We start from the raw sequence: 24869 nt of genomic DNA, 5'->3' as shown, positions 1-24869 counted from the left end.
CAGTTCGGGGACCAGGACGTGGCTGAGATTGGAGGTAAAACACACAGTCAGTGTACTAGAGTGGAAGAAGATAAAGATAAATTATAGAGCAGAACCATGTGATACAGAACTCGAAACATCCTCCTAAAACTTTTGATTTTTATCTTCTAGTTAATGAATAAAGGTCATAGAATGACTTTAAGCAAGGAAGCCATTGTGGTCAGTTTTGCATGTTACAGAAGAAATGTTGACAGTGGTGACAGCTAAGAATTAAAGAGGGACAAGAGTGAAGGATAAATTTAGAAGACTAGGTTCTGGAGGGCATATATAGCTCCGATGAAGAGTTTCTAACTTTCTTAGGGCACATTCTCTCCCTTCAGAGCTCCAACCTCTGTTTGTACAGCTGTGTGACTATTGGACTGAGCCACATCTCTCTGATAGACTAAAAGCTTCACTAGGGCAGGTTGCCTCTGGTTTTGCTCTCCATTGTATTCCTGTTGCCTCACAAGTGCTTACCCGATGGCAGGTGTCTGGGCTGATTCCTGAGCAAATGCATGAATTGAGTAATCGTGGGATTTTTTTAAGAAGAAGGGAAGTTATTTTAATATTTCTAAATAATGTACATTAAATATTGTAAGGCTGGGAAATCAGGTGCTCTCTGTTTCCAGAGGGCAGATATGGTTTTAAAAGAGTCTTCTTCCATGCTTCTTCCCAGTCTGCTTCCAGAATGGGGCCAACAGATCACCCAGGAGGAGACAGTGTAGCTCTGTCACAACGATCACCTAGGCTCAGGCTCCAGCTTCTCCCTGAATCAGTGCCAGCTGTGGTGATGGCTTTTGAGATGCACACGGCTTTCCTGTGAGGTCATTACTGATGGAAATTATCAACACCTCTGTCCCTTGGGGAGAGTAAGAAGCCAGCTCCATTCAAATAAGCGTTCCTCATGCTCCTGCCTTGGAAACACTCTCCTGCTCCTACTGAAGATGTTTCAGTTTGAGGAACGGGATAAAGGATGACACTGAAGGATGAAAATCAGAGGAGACACAATACAGCTCCATCAGGAAGGGAATCACGGAAGAGTTTCCACGTGTCTTAATACTATCCTTTTTATCATCCCCTCCACTTAATTTAGTCAGTCAATGAGATGCTATTCCAAGTAGGTGCCGGGCAGCTTTCAGGACATGGTCACTCATTCTATCTCCCATAGAATAGAAATTACTAGATTGTGAAAAGTTTTGTAGCCTGCTAATGCTATGATACCAGTTTTCAAGACTAGTTTATTTTACAAAAACAGTCATTGTGTAGTTTTAGATATTATACTTTTGTGTCAATACAGACTAATTGTGAGCAAATGGATATATATACAAAGATTATCAGATAATACAAAATGCATAGGTAAGAAGGGGAGAATTCATTATGGAAAATAGGAGCAAGGAACAAATTACTTTGATTATTTGGCTATCTTGATTTCCTCAGTGGGAAGTTTATAATGGTTTGAGATAGCCAGCCTACACATGAGTTCCAATAAATGATGATAAGGGAGATATCTGGCTTCATTCAGCAAACATTTACTGCACTCCCACTACGTAGTAGGAACCATGCTCTGCACAGGGATCTAAAATGGTACAAGACATTCCCTGATCATAAGGAGTTTACAGTCCAGCAGAGTTGTTTGTCAAACGATGGGTGAGAGGGCGGCTGTCTGGGCAAAAAAAAAAAAAAAAAAAAAAAATGCAAAGAAGATGAATTACTTGAAATCGTAATAGCAAATTGTGTTTGGCAAAGAAATTCCAAGAATATTAACATAATTGGGGTGTTTATGAGAAGGAAAAATCTCATATTACTACAAGCAATTTTCAAGAAGCTGAAAAAGAGAAGCTGGCATTTGGGGGAATGTAGAATCTTAGAAGTATTTGGAGGAACCCTTTGAAGTTTTAGTAAGTGGGGTTCTGGTTAATGTTTCCATAGCAAGGCTGGGGCACAGGTTATGAAGACAGCATCAGGGAAACTAAGACCTCAACCACTCTTGAAATTCAACTGCTCGGAGAGCAGGCTGTAACCCAGGTAAGACCAGAAGATACCACAGGTATTTCTCCTGGGCCAGAAAATGCAGAATTCAAATGGCTATTTATAGGTAGAAATAAATTCTTTACAATTAACATTTTCAAACAACACAACAGTATACATATGTCATGTTATTTCCTACTCTAAGGGATAAAGAACACAAGTGAATGGGCAGCGGAAGACAGTTCATGAATGCATAAAGAAGAGAGAGCTCAAGAGAAAAATCTCACCACAGTGGCAAGCCTGCTGTGCAAAAGCCCATTTAGCAAGAACAGCTCAGACCTTCATTTCAAATTTTATCAGAAGCCACTGGTCCTAGAGTATCACTGGCGCCTACTGAATTTTTACCGGGGACTTAACGGAAAACATCTGTTCTCTTACTTAAAAGTGAATCAATTGATTAAATCAACGTTTGCTTTCTTTCTTCTATTAGAAGCATAGCTATTTCTCTTTTTCTTCTCTCCTGATTCCTTTAATAACTTACTTCTGCTTGTGAGTTAAAATCTGGGCTAGAGGTTATGTCTCTTTCTGTGCCTACCTAGGGAAATTTACCACAGGTCAAGCTGAAATGATGTCAGAAATCCATGGATGTAAACAATTTGGTAAGTCTTGTTTCATATGTAAATTAAAACTTACATAACCACAAAAAATGACCTCAAGCAGCAAACACACATGTGAGTGTGTGTGTGTTTGTGTGAGAATACACAAAATCCTCGCTGCCTTGGGAAGACCCTGACCATAGTACTGAACTTTTATTTTGAAATTTCACCTTTGTGTTTACTCATTTCATAGTTTTTACAAAGGAGATTCCATAACATGAGTGGGTTAGGTCTGTTTTGACTCAGGGTTTTTAACTTGAAAATGGAATCTTTGGGACGAAACTTCTGTGGTTGAACTCCACATTGCCTCATATATTTTTCTGAGTCAATAGGACTATCCTTCTGTATCGGCATCCACTGAACAACAGGATCCATATGAAGCAGTACCTCAGGAAGCAAGAATAAACATAGCAGCCAACGGTACAGCATGGATGCGGTCATTCCCCAAACGGACCCTCGTCTGACATCTACAACTTGCCAAGTGCTGTCTGTTCTAGGCCCAGGGGATGCATGGATAGATAGCACTGTGTTTGCTATAAAGGATTTCACGATCAAATAGGGAAGAGAAATAAATCTGCAGTCACAATAGCCTGAGATAAATGCTGTGCTAAGGGATATATAAAATGACATGAGATAACAGAGACAGACGGGAATAACTCTGCCTTCAGAGAAAGTGGAAGGGGACTCAGGGAAGATTCCATAGATTTGAACAAGACCTCAAGAAGGATAAGCCCCATTGCTGCCGTATTTCTATAAACTTGGCAAGTCATTTCACTGCTCTGTTCTTCAGATTCTTTATCAACTAGACAAGAGAATTCAGAGTAAGTCATGTGTTTAAAAGACATGTAGAGAAAAGTCTACCTCTCAAGCCTGGTACATGTGAACTTGAAGGTTAGGGCTAGGATGAGAGGAGTAATAATAAAACACAAGAGGACGGCATCCTTAGGAGAGAAACAGAAAAGTTCCACATGCCGTTTTACCTCTTCTTCCCTTTGCCATCTTGGATTTGTAGGTAGCATCAAAACCACTGAATAGAAAAATGAAATAATATGAAGAGTTGTTATAATCCTTCTCTTGATCTATGTCAATCAGTAGGGTGTATAATAAACGCAATGTTTTAAAAGTAAGGAGAAAATTATCCTGGTATTAAGGCTCAGAAAAATTGCATGTGATATAATAACAGATTACATATATTATATATTATTGCATTGCGTTACATATTACACCAGCATGTGGTAGAGACGGGCAGGAGATACCAGGTTAGCAAGCAGACAAGAAGAGCAGAGGTCTCTGGAGAAACTGGGTGAATGATACTTAACTCATACAGTTGCTGTGGGGATAAAATGAAAGATGTATGTAAAACACATTGAACATTCCCTGACACAGAGTTAGCATGCAGCAAATAATTTTTATTGTCATCTCCCACCACCTAAAAATATAGCTAATAAGAAGGGAAAGGTCCCCTCCAACATTATCGTCTTCAGCAGAGGCAAGCTGAGATGATTAGTGAGACAGGAAGAAAACAATCACAAGCCCTTTTCTGGGGCTGCCTCACTATTCCTAGTGCCCAACGCAGGTGATAACAGTATGTCCCTCTCAGGAGGCTCCAGGGGACTATCCACCATCCTAAGATCTTGACCTGGCAACATCTTTCGGTAGGTGTCATAATAAAAGAATAAAGAACAAAATCAACTTCGAAAGAAATGTGCCAAGAGAAATTCCACAAAAGGGAAAACCCAAAGACATAAAATGAGGAAACACATGTGAAACTGATCAACCGCTGTACCTATGGCTACACGTTGGCCAACTGTTAGGCACACTGGTGCTGAAGGGAATAACACGTCAGTAATGATTCCTGCCCAGAAATAATATAAAACACAATGCAGAGACATACTGGCTTAATTTGTTAAAGGATGTTGGAACGAAAACAGGAAAGAAAATAGTTGTTTCCCTCACTGGAATGCCCCCAAACTAGTCTGTGGTAAGTATACCACCACCCTGGCATCTATCACAGAACCTTTGGTCATCTCTTCATGGTGTGGGCTGACACTTGATATGAGCACAGCTAAACATGACAGAGAAACGTAAATGAATGGAATTTTGTTTTTCACATCAGTGTCTGAGGTGGAAGAGCCAGACGAAGAAAGAGATAAAAGTATTATAATCTGACAAAGTAAGCTCAAAGCTTGGGATGCCATCAAAGCCAAGCACAGTAGGAGAGAAATTTCAGATACCTAATTCATACACGGAACTGGAAATAATGAAAAGCTGGTCAGAGCCTCTGAAAAACAGCCAAATCACTAAATCTTGAGCCATTCAGAAAATTCTTAATGAAGCCTCATCCAAAAGCAACTCCCAAAACATATGGTCCAGTAATTTGGTGATTTATTCAGCCAGCATATATTAAGGAGCTATCACGTACCCAACAAGTTGCTTAACTCTGGGAGATGAGCTTCTGCCTTGAAGGAACTTACAGTCAGGTGTGGGAGACAAGAGACCCACTTTCCACAGCCTGGATCGTTTGGGTAAGGGATGCATTTAGATGAAGTCATACGGTAGGGTACACCTCTTAGGAAAGAAATGACAGAGCTCAGAAACAAAAATTAAAGGCAACACATGCAAACTGAAGGGCTCAAGGAAAACCCTGCCAAGGAAAGGAAAGGGTATACAGTCGGCTCTCCTATCCCTGGGTTCCACATCTGTGGGTTTCACATCCATGGATTCACAAACCAACAATATTTGGAAAAAAATTCCAGAAAGTTCCAAAAAGTAAAACATGGATTTGCCTTGCACCTGGCAACTATTTACACAGCATTTACATTGCATTAGGTATTATAAGTAATCTAGAGATGATTTAAAGTATATGGGAGGATGTGCATAGGTTAGATGCGAATACTACACTATTTTATATAAGGAACTTGAGTATCGTGGATTTTGGTATCTGAAGCAGTCCTGTAACTAAACCACTGTGGGTACCGAGAAACCACTATAATTTTTAAAATGTTGTGTTGACATAATACTGTCCTGTATTTCAAAGCTTTGAAATATTATAGAAAACTGTTGAGTAAATGAAGAACTTATAAAAGGAAATCACAACCCTCACCTCCTCTGGAAATGTGGGACATCATGGCTCAGTGAAGATGGCTGTATTAATTATTCTCTTTCTTACTGACTTTCAGTTTCAATAAGAAATGCCTTACTAACATCACTAAGAATCATAGTTGGGAGAAATAATTCTTCCTAAAGGAACTTGCATACATGTTATCTGGATACGAATATTTGCCAGAAATTTGGGTGGAAGTTACTCTCTCTCTTCTCCAAATTTAGTAAATTGGATCTCTTTTCAATTAATCTTCAAAAAAAAAAGAGATCGCAAAGGCAAAGATTTGATGAACAATGGAAATCAGATAACAGATATTCCTCTAGAAGAAAATGCCAAAAACGATTTTTTTTCTGTGTATTTCTACAAGTCAAGGAGAAGTGCAGGATTTAAGAAATGAGGAGAAAGTGTCCCTAGAAAGACTGGCGAGGTGAAAGATGTGCTGGAACCAGTCCCAGGAAACAAGTGGTTGCAGGTTTAGTGGTTTACCTGGAAGGACAAAGGAATGTACTGAAATATTCTAAGGAAAATAATAGGGGAAGACAGGCTGATGAAAACCCAGACCCCAGCTTAGGCAGAAAGTGTGGGAAAGGAGGAAACAAAGAGCCATGTGGATACTTCTAGGGAAAAAAATCTTATTTTGAAACTCTAGGCAAAATACCTTGCTGCAGAAAGGAAAACAACTTTTGGGAATTATATAAATGGCCAAGAATTAAGATTTGAGAGCCAAAAAAAAAAAAAAATTACAGCACACAGGCTCCCTGAAACATATATTTTCCATCTGCATTAAAGCTGAAAAGTATTACTGAATATATTCTTTTAATGAAATAACAGGTTAAAAAGTCTGAAAGTTCTTATGATGAAGTAAAAAAAATTAATGAGGATTACTTTTTTGCCCTTATATTCATCCAACATATCATCAGAGTTTATAGTCCTTGTACTAAAATTCCTGGAAAATTATGGCATGCCACAAGCTAGGAAATTATATTTCTGACTCTTTCTTTAGAATGTATAAATACACATGCACATGTATGAGTACACATATAATCGTTTGGTGATGGGAAGATAAATGGTATGGGGAAGAAAGAGTCTAAACTGGTTCTCAGTGGGTTTAGACTTTGGAAAATAACTCAGAGATCAGGATTGAAGTAGAGTGCTCCTTACAGACCTTTATCCACTGTTAGAATCCCAGAATTTCAAACTCTACATGAGCCTTAAAGATCTTCTAGTCCAATTATTTTAAAATTGTGCTATGAGGATTTGCAAGAACCCAAGAATATACCTCAGTGATCCATAAACAAGGAAATGTCTGCCAAACAGACAAAAAAAGCTTTAAATTACCTAAGAAACATGTTCATCACTTTTATTTTTATAAGATTTTGTGTAAGATTTAATTTAATTTTTAAAAAAAAGAGTTCTGCAGCTAAGTAAATAAGGAAATTCTCAATTTAGCCCAACTCTCATTTGATAGGTCAAAAAACTTAGACCCAGAAAAATAAAATAACCTCCTCAGAGCCTCAGTACCAGGTAATTGCATAGTTAGGACCATGTCTTATTTTGGATTCTCAAATCAGATACCAAGACAAGACTTGGTGCAGGTAACTTCTTCGGGAATTGATCCTCAGAAACAAAAGTGACAGAATTGGGAAAGTGAGACAAGGAAGGAAGAAGTCCAATATAGATTGTGTGAGTAAGTGGGTTACTTCTGCAGGCATCTGGGGCCCAGTCTTGCTGGGTACCCTCTTAGAAACCGTATAGAACATGCCTCTGAATACTCCCACCATAGAATTAGAAGACTGGGCATCTATCCACCATCCCCCATCTCCACAGGTTGAGGGTTGTTCATGGTGGCCTTAATTCCCCTGCACTTTCGGGCAGCAGAGAAAGCTCCCAGGGCTCCAGTGAAAATCCTCAGGTGAGTCGTGGAGAACAGGAGGTGAGAAGCAGTTAGCGTACTGGAAACTGTCCATCACAGCTGCAGGTGAACTCAGGTGGGTCTAGGGGACACGACACACAACATCAAGAGCATCTACTGCTGACTTGAACCCATGTCTTCTCACTTCCAAAGCCTTGCCTCACTAATGTAACATGAAAGAAATTTGTGTAAACTGCAAAGCGTTCTTATTCTCTTCATCAAGCACTCCCTTTCTGATGAACAAGTTTCAGATACTCGGTGACCAAAAGCTACTGGCGCTTTCCAGGATGCCACAGAATAAGCGTAACTTCACACACACTTTAGTTTCACATAAACTTTACTCTGTTTCAACTTCGGTCTGTTGACTGCTTCTCTGAAAGAGGGATCCAGGATTTCATCAAATGAAAGAGAATTAGGTGATAACAGGGATCCAGCCAGCACTTCTCTTCCAGTGGAATATTGTTCTGTGACAGAGCCAAGGGAAAGGAGTTCTGAGAGATTCCTCCGGGGTAAACAGAGCTGAAAAGCTCCAGTGTGAGCTGTGCATGAGTCTAGCCCATGAGTCTGACCAAAGACTGTAACAAAGAACCGTCCAGGAAACCACAGTTATTAGGGATGATAAAGTAAAGTAAAATGCAGGGTGACTAGATGAGAAGACCCTAATAATGAGAATGACTCAGACAGCTGTCATTTCCCTTTCTCCCTTTACCTAAAATCCTGTTTCTTTTACCATGATTGTGCTGATGCCCTGAAATATAAGCACACACACATTTTTTTGTCCTTCTCTCATTACAGTTTTACATCTTCTTTTTCAGGATTTTGGAATTATATGCACAATTTAAAAATATTTCTTGGAAATGTCTTTTATTTTCAAATTATTATAGGTTGAAATAATAATTTTGGTTTCATTAAGTGGTCATGAATTTTTATTAGCAGTACTCTGATGACTCAAATATTTTAGAGGAATAAGGTTTATAGAATCCTTCTTCAATAACACAAATCACCTTAGGGTTATAGAAGATTCTTATATTCTAATTAAATATGTATTTATGATACAAAATCTCATTCCCATATATAAACTTATACCAGAATACCCAGATTCATCTGTACATGCACATAGCAAAGCCCATCATAGAGGCTACAATGAAGGCAAATGTTAACTCTATATCAGACATTGTACCATGAGCTCCAGACATTCGCTGAATTCAGAGAACTCACTGATATTATCTCAAACTCATATCAGTGTCGCACATTTATCAACAGCTTCAATATTGGAAGGCATAATGCTAGAGTCTATAATAGATACAAAACTGGATCAGAAATAACACCTGTCCTCAAGGAATTTACACCCTAGTAAAACCAAAAGGACTTCATGTAAAACATGTTTTATCACTGAAACATTATAAATAGATAGTATAAGGGTTCAAATATAAAACTGTTTTGTGGCTTGAGAAACTAATCCTATGGTGGAAAAAATGATAAATCCAAAAAAAAAAAAAGAAAAGAAAAGTAGAGAGCCTTGGAAAACTTGCAGCTACATTCACATTCAGAATTCTCTGCAGTTGTGAATTGCTAAATTGCTAAATTTGATTTGTTCTCTGGAAGGCTGCTTGAACCCTAGAACTATTTGGCTTTGTACATTTGACTTTCCATTTGCCCCCATAGCTTCATCTCTTTCTGCCTCTAGGCTTTTATGATATGTTAAGGCCTGAAGAACAGACTTGAGATAGGTCCAATTCATTGCAGATTCACGATCCACACTGACTTGTAAACACTCTCTTGTCTTCCTTACCATAAAAGCACATATCTGAGTCCAATGTGTTTTAAGGCTAACGAGGCACAGACCGCACCAATGGATTGGGGTGAGGTGCACGGATTGAACAAAATTTTCTGTTTTGTTATTAGTACTACATGCCCAGAGGAATATTTATTTTAGCATTCTTCTCCTGTGATTAATTTCTACACCTGCACGCACTTCACCAATATAAGCCTAAAAGTTTGCCAAAATGTGGAGAATAACGTCTTGCTGTTACTACCTTGAATGGACAATGTATAAATACCTGCTACTCCAACACGTTGAGTTGCTTTATGAAGAAATGTCTAACTTAAGGTAGAACATTACTATCAAAAGGGCACTTAAATTTGGGTAAGAGTTATTGATTACAAAACACATACATATAGTAAGTTCCTTCAAAGTAAAGCTCTTGAAGCACAGGAACCTGACCTTGAACACTTACGCTTGTCTAATTGATGCAAGTGTGTGTGTTGCTTTCTTCCTTCGTGCAAGTGTGATATTCAAAATACTTAACAACTTATACGGCACCGACACCAACCAGGCAAAATAAGGCTCCTATAGAGTAACAGGGTCTCTGGAGGGCCTTGCTCTGCTGGGTGTTATTCAATGGCTGAACCGAGCAGAGGTGGGGGTCCCAGTGGAGGGGCTGCATGAGCTGCATGAGCTGCATGAGCTGCAGCAGGGAGCTCCTCAGGGAGTTGGAGCAGCAGCTGTTTGTAATTATTGAAATATTTTTACTACCAATATTTATACACTGGTGTATACTAACTAGATGTTATCAGCCCAAGCTGTTTAAAATAAAGCAATATATATGGACAAATATCGATGTAATTTATATTGGGAAATTTGATACAGTGGATACCAAAAGTTTAAAAATTATTTATAATGATACAATTCTAACTTGCCCATATTTGCCAATTTTTCTTCCTGCCACCAGTCTGCAGTCCCAATACCCTACCAAAGCAGAAAGTGTCATTTCCATAACAGGAAGCAAGAAACAAACTAACAGGTCCCTCAGATTTCTCAATAAATCACTATTGAATAAATGGAGTACAAACAAGGCCATTCAAAGAGTTGACTAAGAATATTCAAGAGCTAAGAATGGAAATTTAGAATCACGGTCTTCCGGCCTATGACTTAAGGAGCAAAAACGTGTGGATATATTTTCCTCTACCTGTCCATTTCTACTGATTCTTCAGGATTCCGTTCATCCCATCTCTGTCCTTTTATACTTCAGAAGAACACTAAGCCCGTTTTCTTCTCCTTCTACCTCACCTGCTAACCAGTCATATCTCACAAAAGCATGGAATTTCTTGGGGTTTGCCCCCAGTCCTGTACTCTTGGGAGAAAAGAAATATATGTGAGGGATGCAAGGGGCTATCTTCTTACCCTCCACTCCCCAGTCATGGCCATGTATGTTCCTAAGTGCAGAGGGACCTAATGAGAGGACAGGATGCTTAGTTTCTCAAATATGCACTTGAAAACAATGTCAACCATGAACATATTCATAACCCAGATGATGTTCACGAAAAACACTGACCCTCTCTTTTTCAGCTTACTCTTTTATTACTCAGGGGATGGCATAAATAGCACATTTTCTTTCTTACCCTCTCATTCACTTCTTCATTTCATAGCGATTTGAATTGTTTTCCTACCATTAGAGACACCTGTGGATAAATTTAATGTTTTTTTTAATTCTATGATGGATATATAGCAAAACAATAAATGGAGACGATCCAAATGTGTTGCAAAGAGTCGTCTCAGACGCCTATGAATCGTGGTGTTGTAAATCATTAGAATCAGTGACAGTTCTCAAGTTTGTTTTCTTTTTAAAGCAATACAGAAGCATTGATGATTAACAGCTGTGTTTATCACAATTGATGGCATACACTAGCATTTCCACAGAACTTCCATAAAATGGAATCACAAGAACAAAACCCTCACCAATGCTCACAGGCATGTGCGCGCGCGCACACACACACAAGCCAGTAAAACCATTTAGGTGCAGAGGGACACAATTGTAAATTCAACGGAACTTATTTTTTTTGGCTACAGGTCAAAGAGGACTGGGAAAGGCAACCCAAACAAAATGTGTTCAGATAGATCACATCCTCCTCCAAAATGCTGAAACAATTAGGATTTTCTTTACTCATTCCTGTGTGTGGTTCTCTGGTACCTTATCACGACCCAGTTATAATACCAGAGGGGGGAAACAGTCAGGGAAAACAAGGAGGTGATGAAAACTGTAAAAAGGCTTTGTAGAATCACAAATATTTGGAGTCATCATACTACGGAACACGATTAAGACACAAATCCTCCTAGATTTGAGAACCCTGTCTACTACAGAAGTATCTCTCCTCTGTTGCTTATAAAATGAGGACAACAATGCCTCCCATATTATAACCTGACCGTCTAAGTTTGCAGTCAATATAACATGTCAAACACTGCCCTTGGAGTTCCAGAAATGTCTGGAGACTGGAAGATCTGCACTGACAGTGCCTGAACTGTTTTCAGCTTTGTTTTTCTAAATTCTCCACCATCTTTGGACTAAACAAGTTACTGACATATTGTCAAGTTACAATAACAGAAGGAAAAAAAGCAACATTAATCGTTTCAAGGAGTTTTGAGGCCAGGACACTTCTTGTGTCTGCTGGGAAGATAGACGAGTGGCCACGAGCTGCAACTCTGGACAATTAACCTAGGGAGCACACAGCTTCCCTGCCCAGGGTGGACACAGGGACACCATCACTCCCCAGTCACTTCCCCGCTTACACCATGGTCTCATCGCAAGGATTGTCATTTCTCACCTTCCCTCCTCCTCTGCCTGGTTATTCTGCGCTGGGGTTATCTGCTGTGTCTAACTCATGACTGGTTATTATCAACCTCTGTGTGCGTATTATCATTTCTCCTGCTGTTGACTAAATTACCACGCACGTGGAGCAGAGTATTTGCTGAGTATGCTGACACTCTAGAAGGGAAATTCTACTTACAAGAGCTCGTCAGGGACTTCATCTGGCTAACATCATGATTTGGTTGCATGAAGAGATGTGTGCTTCCCCTGTCATAGTTTCACTAGGCAATGTGAACTCCTTACTGAGCCTTCGGCACCTGTGGTCGGGGGCCGGACAGTCCAAAATGTGAAGGAGAGCCTCTTGCTGAAAGGGAAATTACATTTCGATAGTCATCTCTCCTTCCAAATTGCCTGTTTCCTGATATCCACTCTCTAGGCCAAATGAACATGACTGAAGTAAAACTATTTCAGGAGGAGCTAACTTCAAAAATAGATAGAAAGTGAGGCACTGATGGGCTCTTCCGTGTTGGAGACTGTGTATCTGATCAGCCCCAGCGCGTGGGCTGTGAGAGATGGGTAGGGAAGTAGCAGTGCAATTTACTGTGTAAAGCAGACTGCTCTCCAAACTCTGCAATGGCCAATTTGGTCTAAACCACCGTGTGAAGTGTGGATAATAAAAACAGGAAACCTGGGACTTCCAGTGGAACGAATCTCTGTAAAATAGTCATAGCCTTAGGAAACCATAAAAAGCAAAGCCATTTCACCAATATGTATTTATTCTGTACTAACATCTTCCAGATAAAAGGAAAGAGTGAAGGAGGAAAGGGAGAAACAAGGATGGTAGAGCCATTTGGCCAACATTTTAAAAGGCTCTTTTTATTTAAATACCTGAGCTCCCTGCAAAGCCTCACTCAGAATCCTTGCTATCTTCGGGCTCTCCTTGCCACTTAACTAAAAAGTCACAAGTATTGTTTTGTTATATGCCCTTTCTTGCACACATTATATAAAAATTATCTGTTTTAATGACTTAAGAGTTTGTTTGGTATTTTTATACTGAATAATATCTTAACAGAATACTTGTAGTAACCAATATTTTCAATGAGAGTGGAAAACCACTTTGGCTGGAAAAATGGTAATTTGTAGAAATGGACATAGTGAATAGAGCATGTTAAATCTAATATGCTTTCTCATTTGTTTTACTATAAGTATCAGGATTTTTCCTGGAGAGTTTTCTTTTCTGAAATACTTCTTATTTAAGTCTGAACCATAAAGTGATCTCATACAATGTAAGGTCCACAAGGACAGGGATGTTATGTCCCCAGCACAGTCCATGGCACAAAACTACTGCATAAAAATTCGAAGAAATGAGAGAAAAGTAGCCCAAAATAAAATAAAACCTTACACAGTGTATTGTTTCATTTCTTCTCAAGCTTCAAACTAACCCTTTCATTGCTAAATTAAACCAGGACCCTTTTTATTCCCAGTCACTAATTAAAAACAAGTGGCAGAAACAGTATAGTGGTTTTACCCATTCATTATGAACCCACTTAAAATTCAACTAAATGTAAACAGGAAAATGCTGTGGTAGACACACCACAGGTTCTCAGTGTGACCTTTTCAACTCTCCTGGCTTTGATCCTGATATTATTAGAACTACTTAATGCAAGGATGCACTAACTATGACTTATTCCAAAACTCAGTCAACTGAAGGACTGAAAACTCAATTTCTATAGTATTGTGGGTTTTTTTTTCTTTTTTTCTTTTCTGGATCTATGGCATAAGAGATGGATTAAGAAATATCTTTATGCAGACGTTTGTGATTTACCTCACTAAGGGATTAAAACAATTCGAACTGCAAATTTTGGTCATTGGTTACAATATGAGATGACAGAGGGAGCAACAACTGAGGTCAACAAGGTCTCCTTCATCTCTAGTATTTACTTTTTGTACTCCTCAGCTTCTCTTTGCTTCCTAGATATCTGTCCAGGACAAGACTTTCCAACACTAGGCTGGCAGAGAACGTAGAATCTTCTAGAATTCTGATTGCAGTTCATTCCCAAGAGCTCCCAAATAACTACCTTAGGTAGACTGAAAATGTAACTTGGACATTACCTGAATGACATCATGGTACTTTTTTCTTACTCCTTAAAAGCACTCTGCCAGAAATTTAGTCAACATTGTCTGAGGATGCTGGTCCCTGTACTCCTCCACAGGCAGCCATGCCAAGGGGCCTCCCGTCCATGAATCAACATAGGGAACGACCCAAAGACTGGCTTTATATAGCCTTGTGTTTGCATGGGTAGCAAAATGGCAGAGATGAGTAATGTAACAATCAAATGGGCAGACAGTTTCTTCAACCACTTGTTCTGCAAATGTTTAGCAGATCATCACTATCTTGGACCTTACAGTTTGTGCAGAAGATATTCTCCAGAGAGAGAGGGGGTCTAAAATGAGTCAGTGCAAAGATTAGTCTTAGTAAAAGAGACAGTAGATAATCGCCTGTTTCACCATGTTGTAAAAGTCAGTTCTCTTGCAGCTGACCACTTTGAGCATGCATCTCGAAGGTTTGCAGTTGTTAATTTGGATATGTTGCTCTATGACTCTAATCTCACGCCACATCAAGTTTAAGGAGATAAAGAGACTATTGTTTAAGGCTTCAATTTTATTAACAATGTTTACTAAGATTATTCATTCTTTTTGTAATAAGAACTGGACTTTTATTTCTTTTGCTTCTATTATAAGTCAGACTTTCAGTAGTTCAGCAAAAATGTATCTTTACCTTCTTGGCCCTGCTTTGAACAAAAGATATGCACTCATCACCAAAAAGTGAACTGCAAATGAGACCCAGAACTGGTTGCTTCTTCAAAGTGCCAGGATATCCGACCTCCCAACTTTCATCATGGATTTGGCTCTCCCAGATAAAAGGAAGATAAAATGCATTAAAAGAGGCCTTCCCTGGTGGCGCAGTGGTTAAGAATCCACCTCTTAATGCAGGGGATACAGGTTTGAGCCCTGGTCCGGGAAGATCCCACATGCCGTGGAGCAACTAAGCCCGTGCGCCACAACTACTGAGCCTGAACTCTAGAGCCTGCGAGCCACAACTACTGAGCCCGTGTGCCACAACTACTGAAGCCCGCATGCCTAGAGCCCGTGCTCCACAACAAGAGAAACCACTGCAACGAGAAGCCACCGCAATGAGAAGCCTGCGCAATGCGATGAAGGGCAGCCCCCACTCACTGCAACTAGAGAAAGCCCGCACGCAGCAATGAAGACCCAATGCACCCAAAAATAAAATAAATTAAACAAATGTTTTTAAGTTTTAAAAAATGCATTAAAAGAGCAAGGACACAGGGAAGACTCTACTAAAAATGATGTGGAAAGTGATGACTGAATGCTAACTCAGAGAGACACCTGAGACTTCAAAAGATCTCTGGGAGAAGATAAAAATGAGTATGTTTTTGAAGAAATCAATTCCTAACTCCAGAAGGATTTTCAGAAAAGGACACAGGGAAATAGAAGTAAACTTAGCATTCCAGAACTCTGTTCCCATATCTTCTTGAGTGAAAGCTGTACAAACTCAGAAGAATATGAAAACTTGGAATGTCAGTGCATTTTTGTAGAATGATAGAATTAAGGCAAGAGAAAATAAAATTAATGATACTGTCAACAATGACTTCCGGTGGAAGATAGGATGTGAGCCAGATTCTGAAGACTCCCAAGAGCATCAGTTGGCAGCATGGAGTGGGCAGGAAAAGAGACTGGGAGATGCTTCCCACAGTCCTCTGTGCTTCCCCATCCTCACATACATCACACTTCATTGAAGTTGTTTAAAATCTGGCCACCCACAAAACAATAAACCCCATAAGGTTAAATAAAATGACTAAGCTATTTAATTTTATAACCCTACTTAGCAAAATACCTCCATTAATATTGGTTGAATACATGGGGGCATAAACATTTCTTTTGATATAAAAGTCCTCAGTACAGCAAATATGTAAAGGCTTTTCATGGCTGGCTATCTGCCCTCTTGGCCATATTTAACTAGAGTCTCCTCCTCTGCCATCACCTGACCAAGATGTGGCCCTGAGTCTCTAACTCTGAATGATTCGGCCCCTAGACCTGAGGCTAAAGCCACCTCACCCAATGAATGTTGATTTCCTCCATCTACTAAACTACTCAGCCCAGCACTTACAATATTTCATCTGTTATCCCTACCTTACCTAAACTACCCATCTATGTCCTCTTTCCTTTGCTTCCATTCTATTCCCATAAACATTTGATGATGGTGATAATGATGATTATAATAATATCCAGGCAATTTTCTAAGCATTTTATATACATTACCTTATTTAATCCTTCTAACAATGCTAGGAAGCAGGTAGTGTTATTATCCTCAGGTTAAGAAGAAGAAACTGAGACACAGAAGGTTTAAGGAATCTGTCCATGTGCACTGCTAGGAAGAAGTGAGTACCACTTGGATTTGAACCCAAGTATCCTGGCTCCAAAGTTTATGCCCTTCAACTCTATGGTCTATCTCCCTCCTAGACACCTTAATGAGTGTCTACTATACCCACACAGTACTGTGCCACTAGACAAGGGGATACTAAGATCAGCTAGAAACAGACCTTGCCATTGAGATGTCTAGTATGGGGAGAAAAGACTTGAATGTAATAAGCAAAACACACTGCAGAAATTCATGAATAACTTTTAACATAATAATAAGGATCAGAACGAAGTTCTGCAGAACTTTTCTCACTCTCACGGTAAATAGGAACTGGGGTTTGGTGAAGGTTTGTGACATACACACTAAATAACATACCCAAAGCCTAAGCTTCCTTCAAGGCCACAACAAGACTTTCTCTTCTGAAAAGCTACTGGTGACTAACCCCACTCCCACCACAGGCATTCCATTATTCTGAATTTGAATAACGTTATTCTGAATTCATAACTTGAGATACGCAGCCCACCACTAACCTAATCAAATATTGCCTTAGAATTATATTTTAGATGGTTAATACATGGAAGTTATATCACCCTAAAAACCATAAACATTACAGAAGCAATGACTATAAAACCATCTCTTAAAGTTCTTACAATTCTCAGTACAGTACAGAGCAGACATATGTACCCAATGAATAAATGATGAATGACTGAACAAAAAATGAATAGATGGATGATGGATTTGTAAGTAAATGACATGGAACTTTAGAAGCAAGTGAGAGAGAGAGCCTGTGATAAAAAGCTTTGGGCATTAGTAAAATGTTTAATCAGATAGATTTGGTGCCCCCAAATAAAGACCAGGAGCACAGGCAATTATTACAGTCTTGGCAGCAGGAAAAAAAAAAAAAAAACCAAAACCCCACTTCATTCTCCCACCCCCATGCCCTTACACACTTGCATACTTGGAAGCAAGAGTCAATTTGCTGGCACCCAATGCAAGTCCTTTCTGGAAGTGATTACAGTCACAAATCTACTTTTAGTCAAAGGTGTTAAAAAACGAGAGGGAGACCATCCAATTCTTACTTTCCTTTTGTGATGAACTGTTAAAAAGTGATACAATTGGATAGAAAAGGAGTGAGAAGGGAAAGAGACACAAGAATAGACTACAGGAGACCAAATAAAACGTTCCAAGTGGCAAGTATTGCAAAATAACACTTCATCATTCCCAAATTCCTCCTGGGCATTGACTAACTGGAGTGTCGTCATTACCTGGTGAGAGGTCAGCTTTGAAGAGCTCAGAGTATTCCTTTAAAGTCTTTGGACCTAGTCTCAAGTTCAAGGATGCACAAGTGAAGCCTGCAACCATTATGATATTATGTTTACCAGGTTCTACTAAAGCTATCCTGATGAAAATATCAGCTGACTTTGAATGTATACTAGGTCTCAGTAAGCATGTCTGGGAAATTCAGAAGAAAGACACCATTGGCCAAAAGGAACTACACAAAAGACAGAAATTGGAGGCTTCTGAACTGTGCATTCTTTGAAGCCCTTTCTGAAAAGAAGGAAGTCAAGTGCATCCCTATCTACTCTTACCAATATCCACTCAACTATGTAAAGTCGTGATAAAAATCTAAGTATTTTGTGGAGAATAAACACCTCTCCACTGTGAACGCTACTAAGACTAGAGTCTTTAGTTAAGCAGATAACTAAGCCCACTCATTCTCAGACTCTTCATCATTCTTATCTATGCAGAACAGACCCCCTGGAACTTCCCACTTTTCTCCTAGGTTTATCTGCCTCATCTCATCCTTCGAACCTCCCAGGAGCATCTTTGTAGCAGAAGCTCCCAGTCAGTTTATAGATTATCTTTCCCCTGACCTGACACCTAAGCCCCACGCATCTATATTTAATCACCTGTTAGACATCCATTTTGTTTTCCATTTGGATCTCAAACCTAACATAAATGAAAAAGAAATCTTGACTCTCGTTGGCTCCTGAAAACTCATTTCTTTACAAACTTCTCCAGCTCAGTAAATGGCAACAATGTTCACCAATTTGATCAAGGCAGAACACCTATGAGCTGTTCTTAATTCCTCTTTCTCTCCCTTCTCTCACATTCTACTTGCCACTTCTGTTGAAATTTTCATCTTTTCTCCATCTGCCTGGCTTCAACCCTAGTCTGAGCCACTATTATCTCTGACTTGCACTACCACAAAAAAGTCCTAACTCATCTCCCAGCTAATGTCATGTTGTAGAGTAAATAAGAACCATTAGCTTGGTGGCCAAAATAAAGCATTTATTTATTACATTTACTTGTAAAATCATTGTATATAATAATAATGTGATCAACCTCCAGGTGGAGAAAACAATAATTATGTGAAGATGATCATAATTATAATAAATGCTCTAAGTTTTACAATGATTTCATTATCCAAGTGAAAATTCACAGAGTTAGTGGTTAAAAACTGAACACTTACCCTGCCAACACCGAGCAGCCACCGTCACCTGCCATCTGAACTGCAAGTAGCCTCCTAACTGGTCTCCTCAATTCCACTTTTGCCTCCACTAAGCTCTGTTGATCACAAAGCTATTAAAGTGAACTTTTAAAGACATAGACCTGAATATATGACTCCTGCATTTAAAATCCATTGTGGCAGAGATCTTCCCATTCTCTCCATCTTCTTTAAAATGATAGTCCCCACCATCACAAGTTTTAGGGAGTACAAGGCTGCTCAGCAGGAGAATTGATCTCTCTGCTTCCTTTTGGCACAAAGGAGGTGAGTCCGTGTGATGATGTCTGGGCTAATAGAGGTCAACAGAACTGAAATGGATGCAACCTCCAAGTGATTCCTAAAAGGCAAAGCCACTTATCCTGCATTTCCTCTTTCCTCCTTCCTGTGGGTAGGAATACAGATAGGATGGTGACAATCTACCTGTATTATTCTCTGCTGAAAAATACTTTATGACACATAGTAGTCACTCAAGTATTTAAATCAATGAAAGATAGAGGAACACAGTGGAAGACAGCTGTACATTCTCCTGCACAGATAGTTGTTAGATATCTGGTAGTAAATCATATAGTATTACCACTAAGAAGAGATCTACAAAACTTATGAGAAAGAAAAAAGGCAATGTATTCATATTTAATGCCAAAGAGTCATAATTGATATTCTAATAATTATGGAAGTTATGAAAAGAAATAGCCAGGCACTTTATGTCAGTGACCTATGTCTAGAAGTCACACAGAGATATGATCTGTGCTCAAGGTCAAGAATAAAGCACTCTAGAGTCAGGAAGCCGGTATCAAAACCCAACAAAATCAAAAAAGGAGGAAAGATTAAAGCAACAACATTTTTTCAGGACATTATATATTCTTGGGCTCAAGCTGTCCAGAGTAACAAAGTTAAAATAGAGAATTTTATTTTGCTTAAATCTTTTTAAGATAAAGGGGTATGTATTATCTCACCTAACTACAATGTTAGGAGAAAATTCTCAGACTTCGGGCAGAGCTGGACCCAAATGTTAAGAGGATGTCATTGAGGATCCATTGTCTCTCTCTCTCTCTCTTTTTCTTTTTACTTTTGAACTCAATTTAGACTTATACAAGAGAGCTCCTGTATACCCTTTCCTTACCCAGTAGCCCTTTTGTTAACATCTTATGTAACCACAGTACAATTACCAAAGCTAATAAATCAACCTTGGTACAGGTTTGTTGACTAAATCAGAGACCTTATTAAAATTTCACCAGTTTTTTCACTAACATTTTTTCCTGTTCCAGTATCCTACCAGGATTCCACCTTGCATTTAGTTGTTATACTTCCCCAGTCTCCTCTGATGCATAATAGCTCCTCAGTTTTCCATGTCTCTCATGATGTTGACATTTTTGAAGGTTATTGGCCAGTTATTTGGTAGAATGCCTCTCAGTTTGGGTTCCTCTGATTCTTTTCTCTTGATTGGAATAAGGTTCTGTGTTTTTGGCAAGAATATCACAGAAACTATGCTATTGCCTTTTCAAGGAATCTTATCAAAGGATTAACAGTGTAATAATGTTTCATTACTGGTGATGTTAATCTTGATCAATTGGGTAAGTGGTGTCTGCTGGGTTTCTCCACCTTGAAGTTGCTATCTTTCCCTTTGGAGGTAAAAAATACTTTGGAGGAGATCATTTAGTCTATGCAAGTTCTGTGTCTCCCACAAATTTTGTGCATTAATTTTATTGAGATGCAAAATTTCAAGTAGAAAACAAATCCTCTTTTACCAGCATACATGAAAAAATCACAACTAAAAAAAAAGGACAAACAACGAACTGGAAAAAAAATCACAATCTAAAATTTACTGAAAAAGATGTGTATTAAGAAAACCATATTAGCGTCCTGATTTTCTCCTACTGCTGTAGCCTGAAACATGCTGACTCCTGGCCCTGTCACTCCAGAGGCACCCTTTAAACCATCGCAGCCCCCAGTCATTGAGGGCTTTAGCCCCAGCGTACACAGCACTTCGGAAAGCTTCAAGGAAAAGTTTCTTTGCAAGACCCGCGAGAACCCAATGGTACCCATAGGCTGCCTGGGCACAGCGGCTGTCCTTACCTACGGCCTCTACTGCTTCCACCGGGGTCAGAGCCAGCACTCCCAGCTCATGATGCTCACCCGAATTGCCCCCAGGGCTTCATGGTCGTAGCCATCTTGGCAGGTCTGGCTGCATCCACTCTGAAATCTCAACCCTGAGTCGGTGGCCTGGCCTTGAAAGCTCCATGGAGATCGTTCCCAGCTCCAGGAGCAACCACCAGTCCTGCCACTGGCATTATTCCCTCATCTCCCCTGACAAGCCCCTGTATCAGTGGTGTCAGAAGTAGCCAATTGTGTAACCGACAGAGTTTTTCAGGAATCTCAGGTTCGGTTCAATTTGAGTGTTGCATACTTCTACTTGTGCTGCACCTTCTCCACTCCCTACTTAATAAACTCTGATCCACTTGTAAAAAAAAAAAAAAAAAAAAAAAAAAGGAAAGAAAGAAAACCATAGTATACCAAAATAACATTTAAAAATTATAATAGTGTCTAACTATTGCTTTTGCTTCAAATGCTGTATATCAGTGGTTCTTACACTTTTCTAGGCCATGGAACCTCTGGAGAACCTGATGAAAGATGAGAGTCTATCCCTTAAAAAATGAAAATAGGCACATGTTGACAATTTTGGGAATTCATAAACCACCAAACCTCATCCTTAGATTGCTGAGGGGTCTTCAGGCTAAGCACCTCTTTCTTAATACCAAAGAGCAACTGTAACTCAATTTGCTTTTCATAGGTCCACCTATATGCCCTTCCTTGATGATGTCCTTTCCTCAGTTTGTTATGGTAGAAAAAGGGAAAAGAGGGAAGGAGGAAAGGAGGGAAGGAAGAAAGGAAGGAAGGAAGGGCAGATGGGGGCCAGGTTGGAGAGAGGAAGAGAGAGGTAGAAAGAAATAATCATAATATCCCATGTTCCCATTACTTCTCTTGCCCAGAATAGAAAAAAATAGTCTAAAAAAATGACCAATTCTTTATTTTTTTCCTAAACTGATTTTTAAGTTGGATCTTGAGGTGTATTAGAAACTATTCATTTTACCCCATTCAGCTTTTCTTTCCTCCCTCATCCCATCCACCCAATACCCCCCCCATACTTTTTCCTTTCTGAGTACATTGCTCCCTCAAAGATTTTATGTTTCTTTCAAATATATGTTCACAGGAATTGTGTACTACCACAAGAATTACATTCTTCCAAGTAAAAAACAGAAGGAAGCTAAGAAGTTCTGACATCTACTTTTAAAGACAAATTTTCACCAGGATCCTAGGGTCACTTTGTCCACTTTTTAAAGGAAGGCTAAAAATATCTGAGGGTCTTTTTTCTTCTTTAAAACTGTTTCTCTCCTGAAGCAGTTGACACCATTCCATGAAATTTTTGCAGCAAATTTGCACTAAGTGCACTCAATGTCATGAAACTCCTTTCTGTTTTTCGGTATGTTGGGATGCTGACTCAAATGCATTTCATTTGAAAATTAAAAGCAAATTTCATAAGCTATTTGCTTTGCACGGAGAAATTTGGGTCAGTCAGTGAGAAAGACAACGGGCTTTTTTCATGGAACTGTTTTGAGGTAAGAACCATGCCTTTCCTAGAAGGACTCTGCCCCTCCCACCTGAGGGAGCTCTGGGTGTTCTTCACCACAACTATTTCTTCATCCTAAGAATCTTTGGGCCTAATCGTTGTTCCAGAAAATTTTGAGTCAAGTCTGCTGCATTAGCCTTTTACATAATACAATTTGGAAAAACTCTTTTCAGCATACCTAATTCAAATGAGTCCATCTGTGAAACCCAAAATATGAGATTTTCATAAAATGCAGATGCAAAAACAGACTCAAAGCACAAAAGACAGCATTTATACAACCCATTAGGCAATAGTCAAAGCTTTCCTTCTCTAAAGAGAAAAAGGAAAATTGTATCATCTTCTAGCCAATACAATAAGTCCTACTAGTTTAAGCTTTGATGTTGCCACATCAAGAATTCTTTCTCTAGTATGTTCAAAATCATGAAGAACATTCTGATAATAAGAGTTGTCTTTATGACCTCCTTTGATTTCTTTCATTAATACTAAAGAAATAAAGAAGAGACCTTTGGAGACCTAAGCTCCCCATTTATCCATGGAACAGTCCAACTCGCTGAATTTCTTTATGAGAAACACAAAAACAAATCTTCACCAAGCAATTTAGCACAAAAAAATCTTCTCAAAAAGAAAATCTAATATCTGATTGCATGACAACAGAAGGTTGGACATACACAGCTAGATAACGCAGAGCCTGTTTCTTTACTCAGTAATGGTGCTGTTAATTTAAATTATATGACGGTTATGGTCCATGAATTAGACATGCTTTTGCTATTTGCTTGCTGAGGGGGTTTTTCGGTATCCTGAAAAAGTGATCACTCTTGAGAATAAACAAGAAAAGAAATGGATTCCAATACTCCCCTCCCCACTTCAAAATCACATAGATCTTTCTTGACTCATAGTTGCATTTTTACTTTTCAACTTAAACAACTGTTTCTTCTTATCATGAAGGATGCAAACGTTAAAAATAAAGCTTCAGGTAATGGATGAACGTACATGTGATTCACAGTGTTGGGAGTGAAAACACTGTATTATAACACTGCATCAAAGGCAATAACTCTGAGATGGTTTGGTAACTTTTGGCTTTTGTGTTAAAAGTGACATCAGAAAGCACATCACATGCCTGAGTTTAGAGTTGGGTTTTAAGAGATTCTGCTCTCAAAGCACAAGAAGAAAGAAAAACTATTAAATTCCAGTGAATTAATGATTCTATGGCCTAGTTTCTTGGAATGGGGGAGAGGGATTAAAAATGGGAAGATTCTTAACAGGCCCATTGCAATTCACCAGGAATTTTCCAAACACAAGCTCTCCACCTATGTGTATATAGAAAGATAAGTTTTAGAGGTTCTGGGATTGCTCAAATTGTCACTGTCATTTTAACTAATGAAGTCAGGGTACTATAAGAAGAGGACTGAAAGAGGAGTTACAAGATATCTGTACTAATTAACTAACTGTCTGACCATGAAAACAGATCTTAGCTTCTTTGGATCTCTCTCTTTCTCCTTACTCTATAAAGTAAAGGAGTTGAACTAGATGATTTCTCAGGGTCTTTTCTAATTAATACTTGTTTGATAGCTATCACTGGTTCTAATGTATGAGAAGTTTAAAGAGGGCTCTACTTGTGATATCACAGGTAAACCTTTAAAATGCATCACAAAGCTCCCATCAATCCAATTATGCTACATTCTAACATCTCCTGCCATACTTTATCCATAGCTCATGTGGACATATGTATAAACCATCCTACATTCAAACAAAGTAAAAGGAAAATCTCATCAGTTTCCTTACTTAATAGCTTAGCACAGAAGAACAGTAGTTGCCTCTCCCAGAGAAGAAAGTATGACCAGACAGACAAAAAGCCAGAAGCCTTTGGTTCCATGTGTCCACTCTTCATTGCCTTGGCAAGCTTTGAAAGCAGAACTTTGATATACTCTCTGAAAATGGCTGCTGAAATCAATTCTCCTGCTGGTCTCTGACCAGGCAGACAATAGACAATGTCATTTGAGCTTGCAAAGTATAGACAGCATTTTGCTTGACCCTATGGACAGAGGCCA

The 24869-nt window shown here is 39.1% G+C and overlaps 1 pseudogene; it reads left to right on the top strand.

Annotated features, from left to right (window-relative positions):
* The first annotated feature begins 20970 nt into the window (after positions 1-20970).
* On the top strand, positions 20971-21672 carry LOC111171573 (HIG1 domain family member 2A pseudogene; annotated as a pseudogene).
* The last annotated feature ends 3197 nt before the right edge of the window (positions 21673-24869 follow it).

The sequence above is a fragment of the Delphinapterus leucas genome, chromosome 5 (genome assembly GCF_059928025.1).
Source record: "Delphinapterus leucas isolate spDelLeu-1000000601 "Yukka" chromosome 5, BTC_Dleu_Yukka2, whole genome shotgun sequence".
Taxonomy (NCBI): domain Eukaryota; kingdom Metazoa; phylum Chordata; class Mammalia; order Artiodactyla; family Monodontidae; genus Delphinapterus; species Delphinapterus leucas.
Note: the sequence above shows the minus strand (reverse complement) of the source record. Positions and strands in the feature narration are given on the sequence as shown.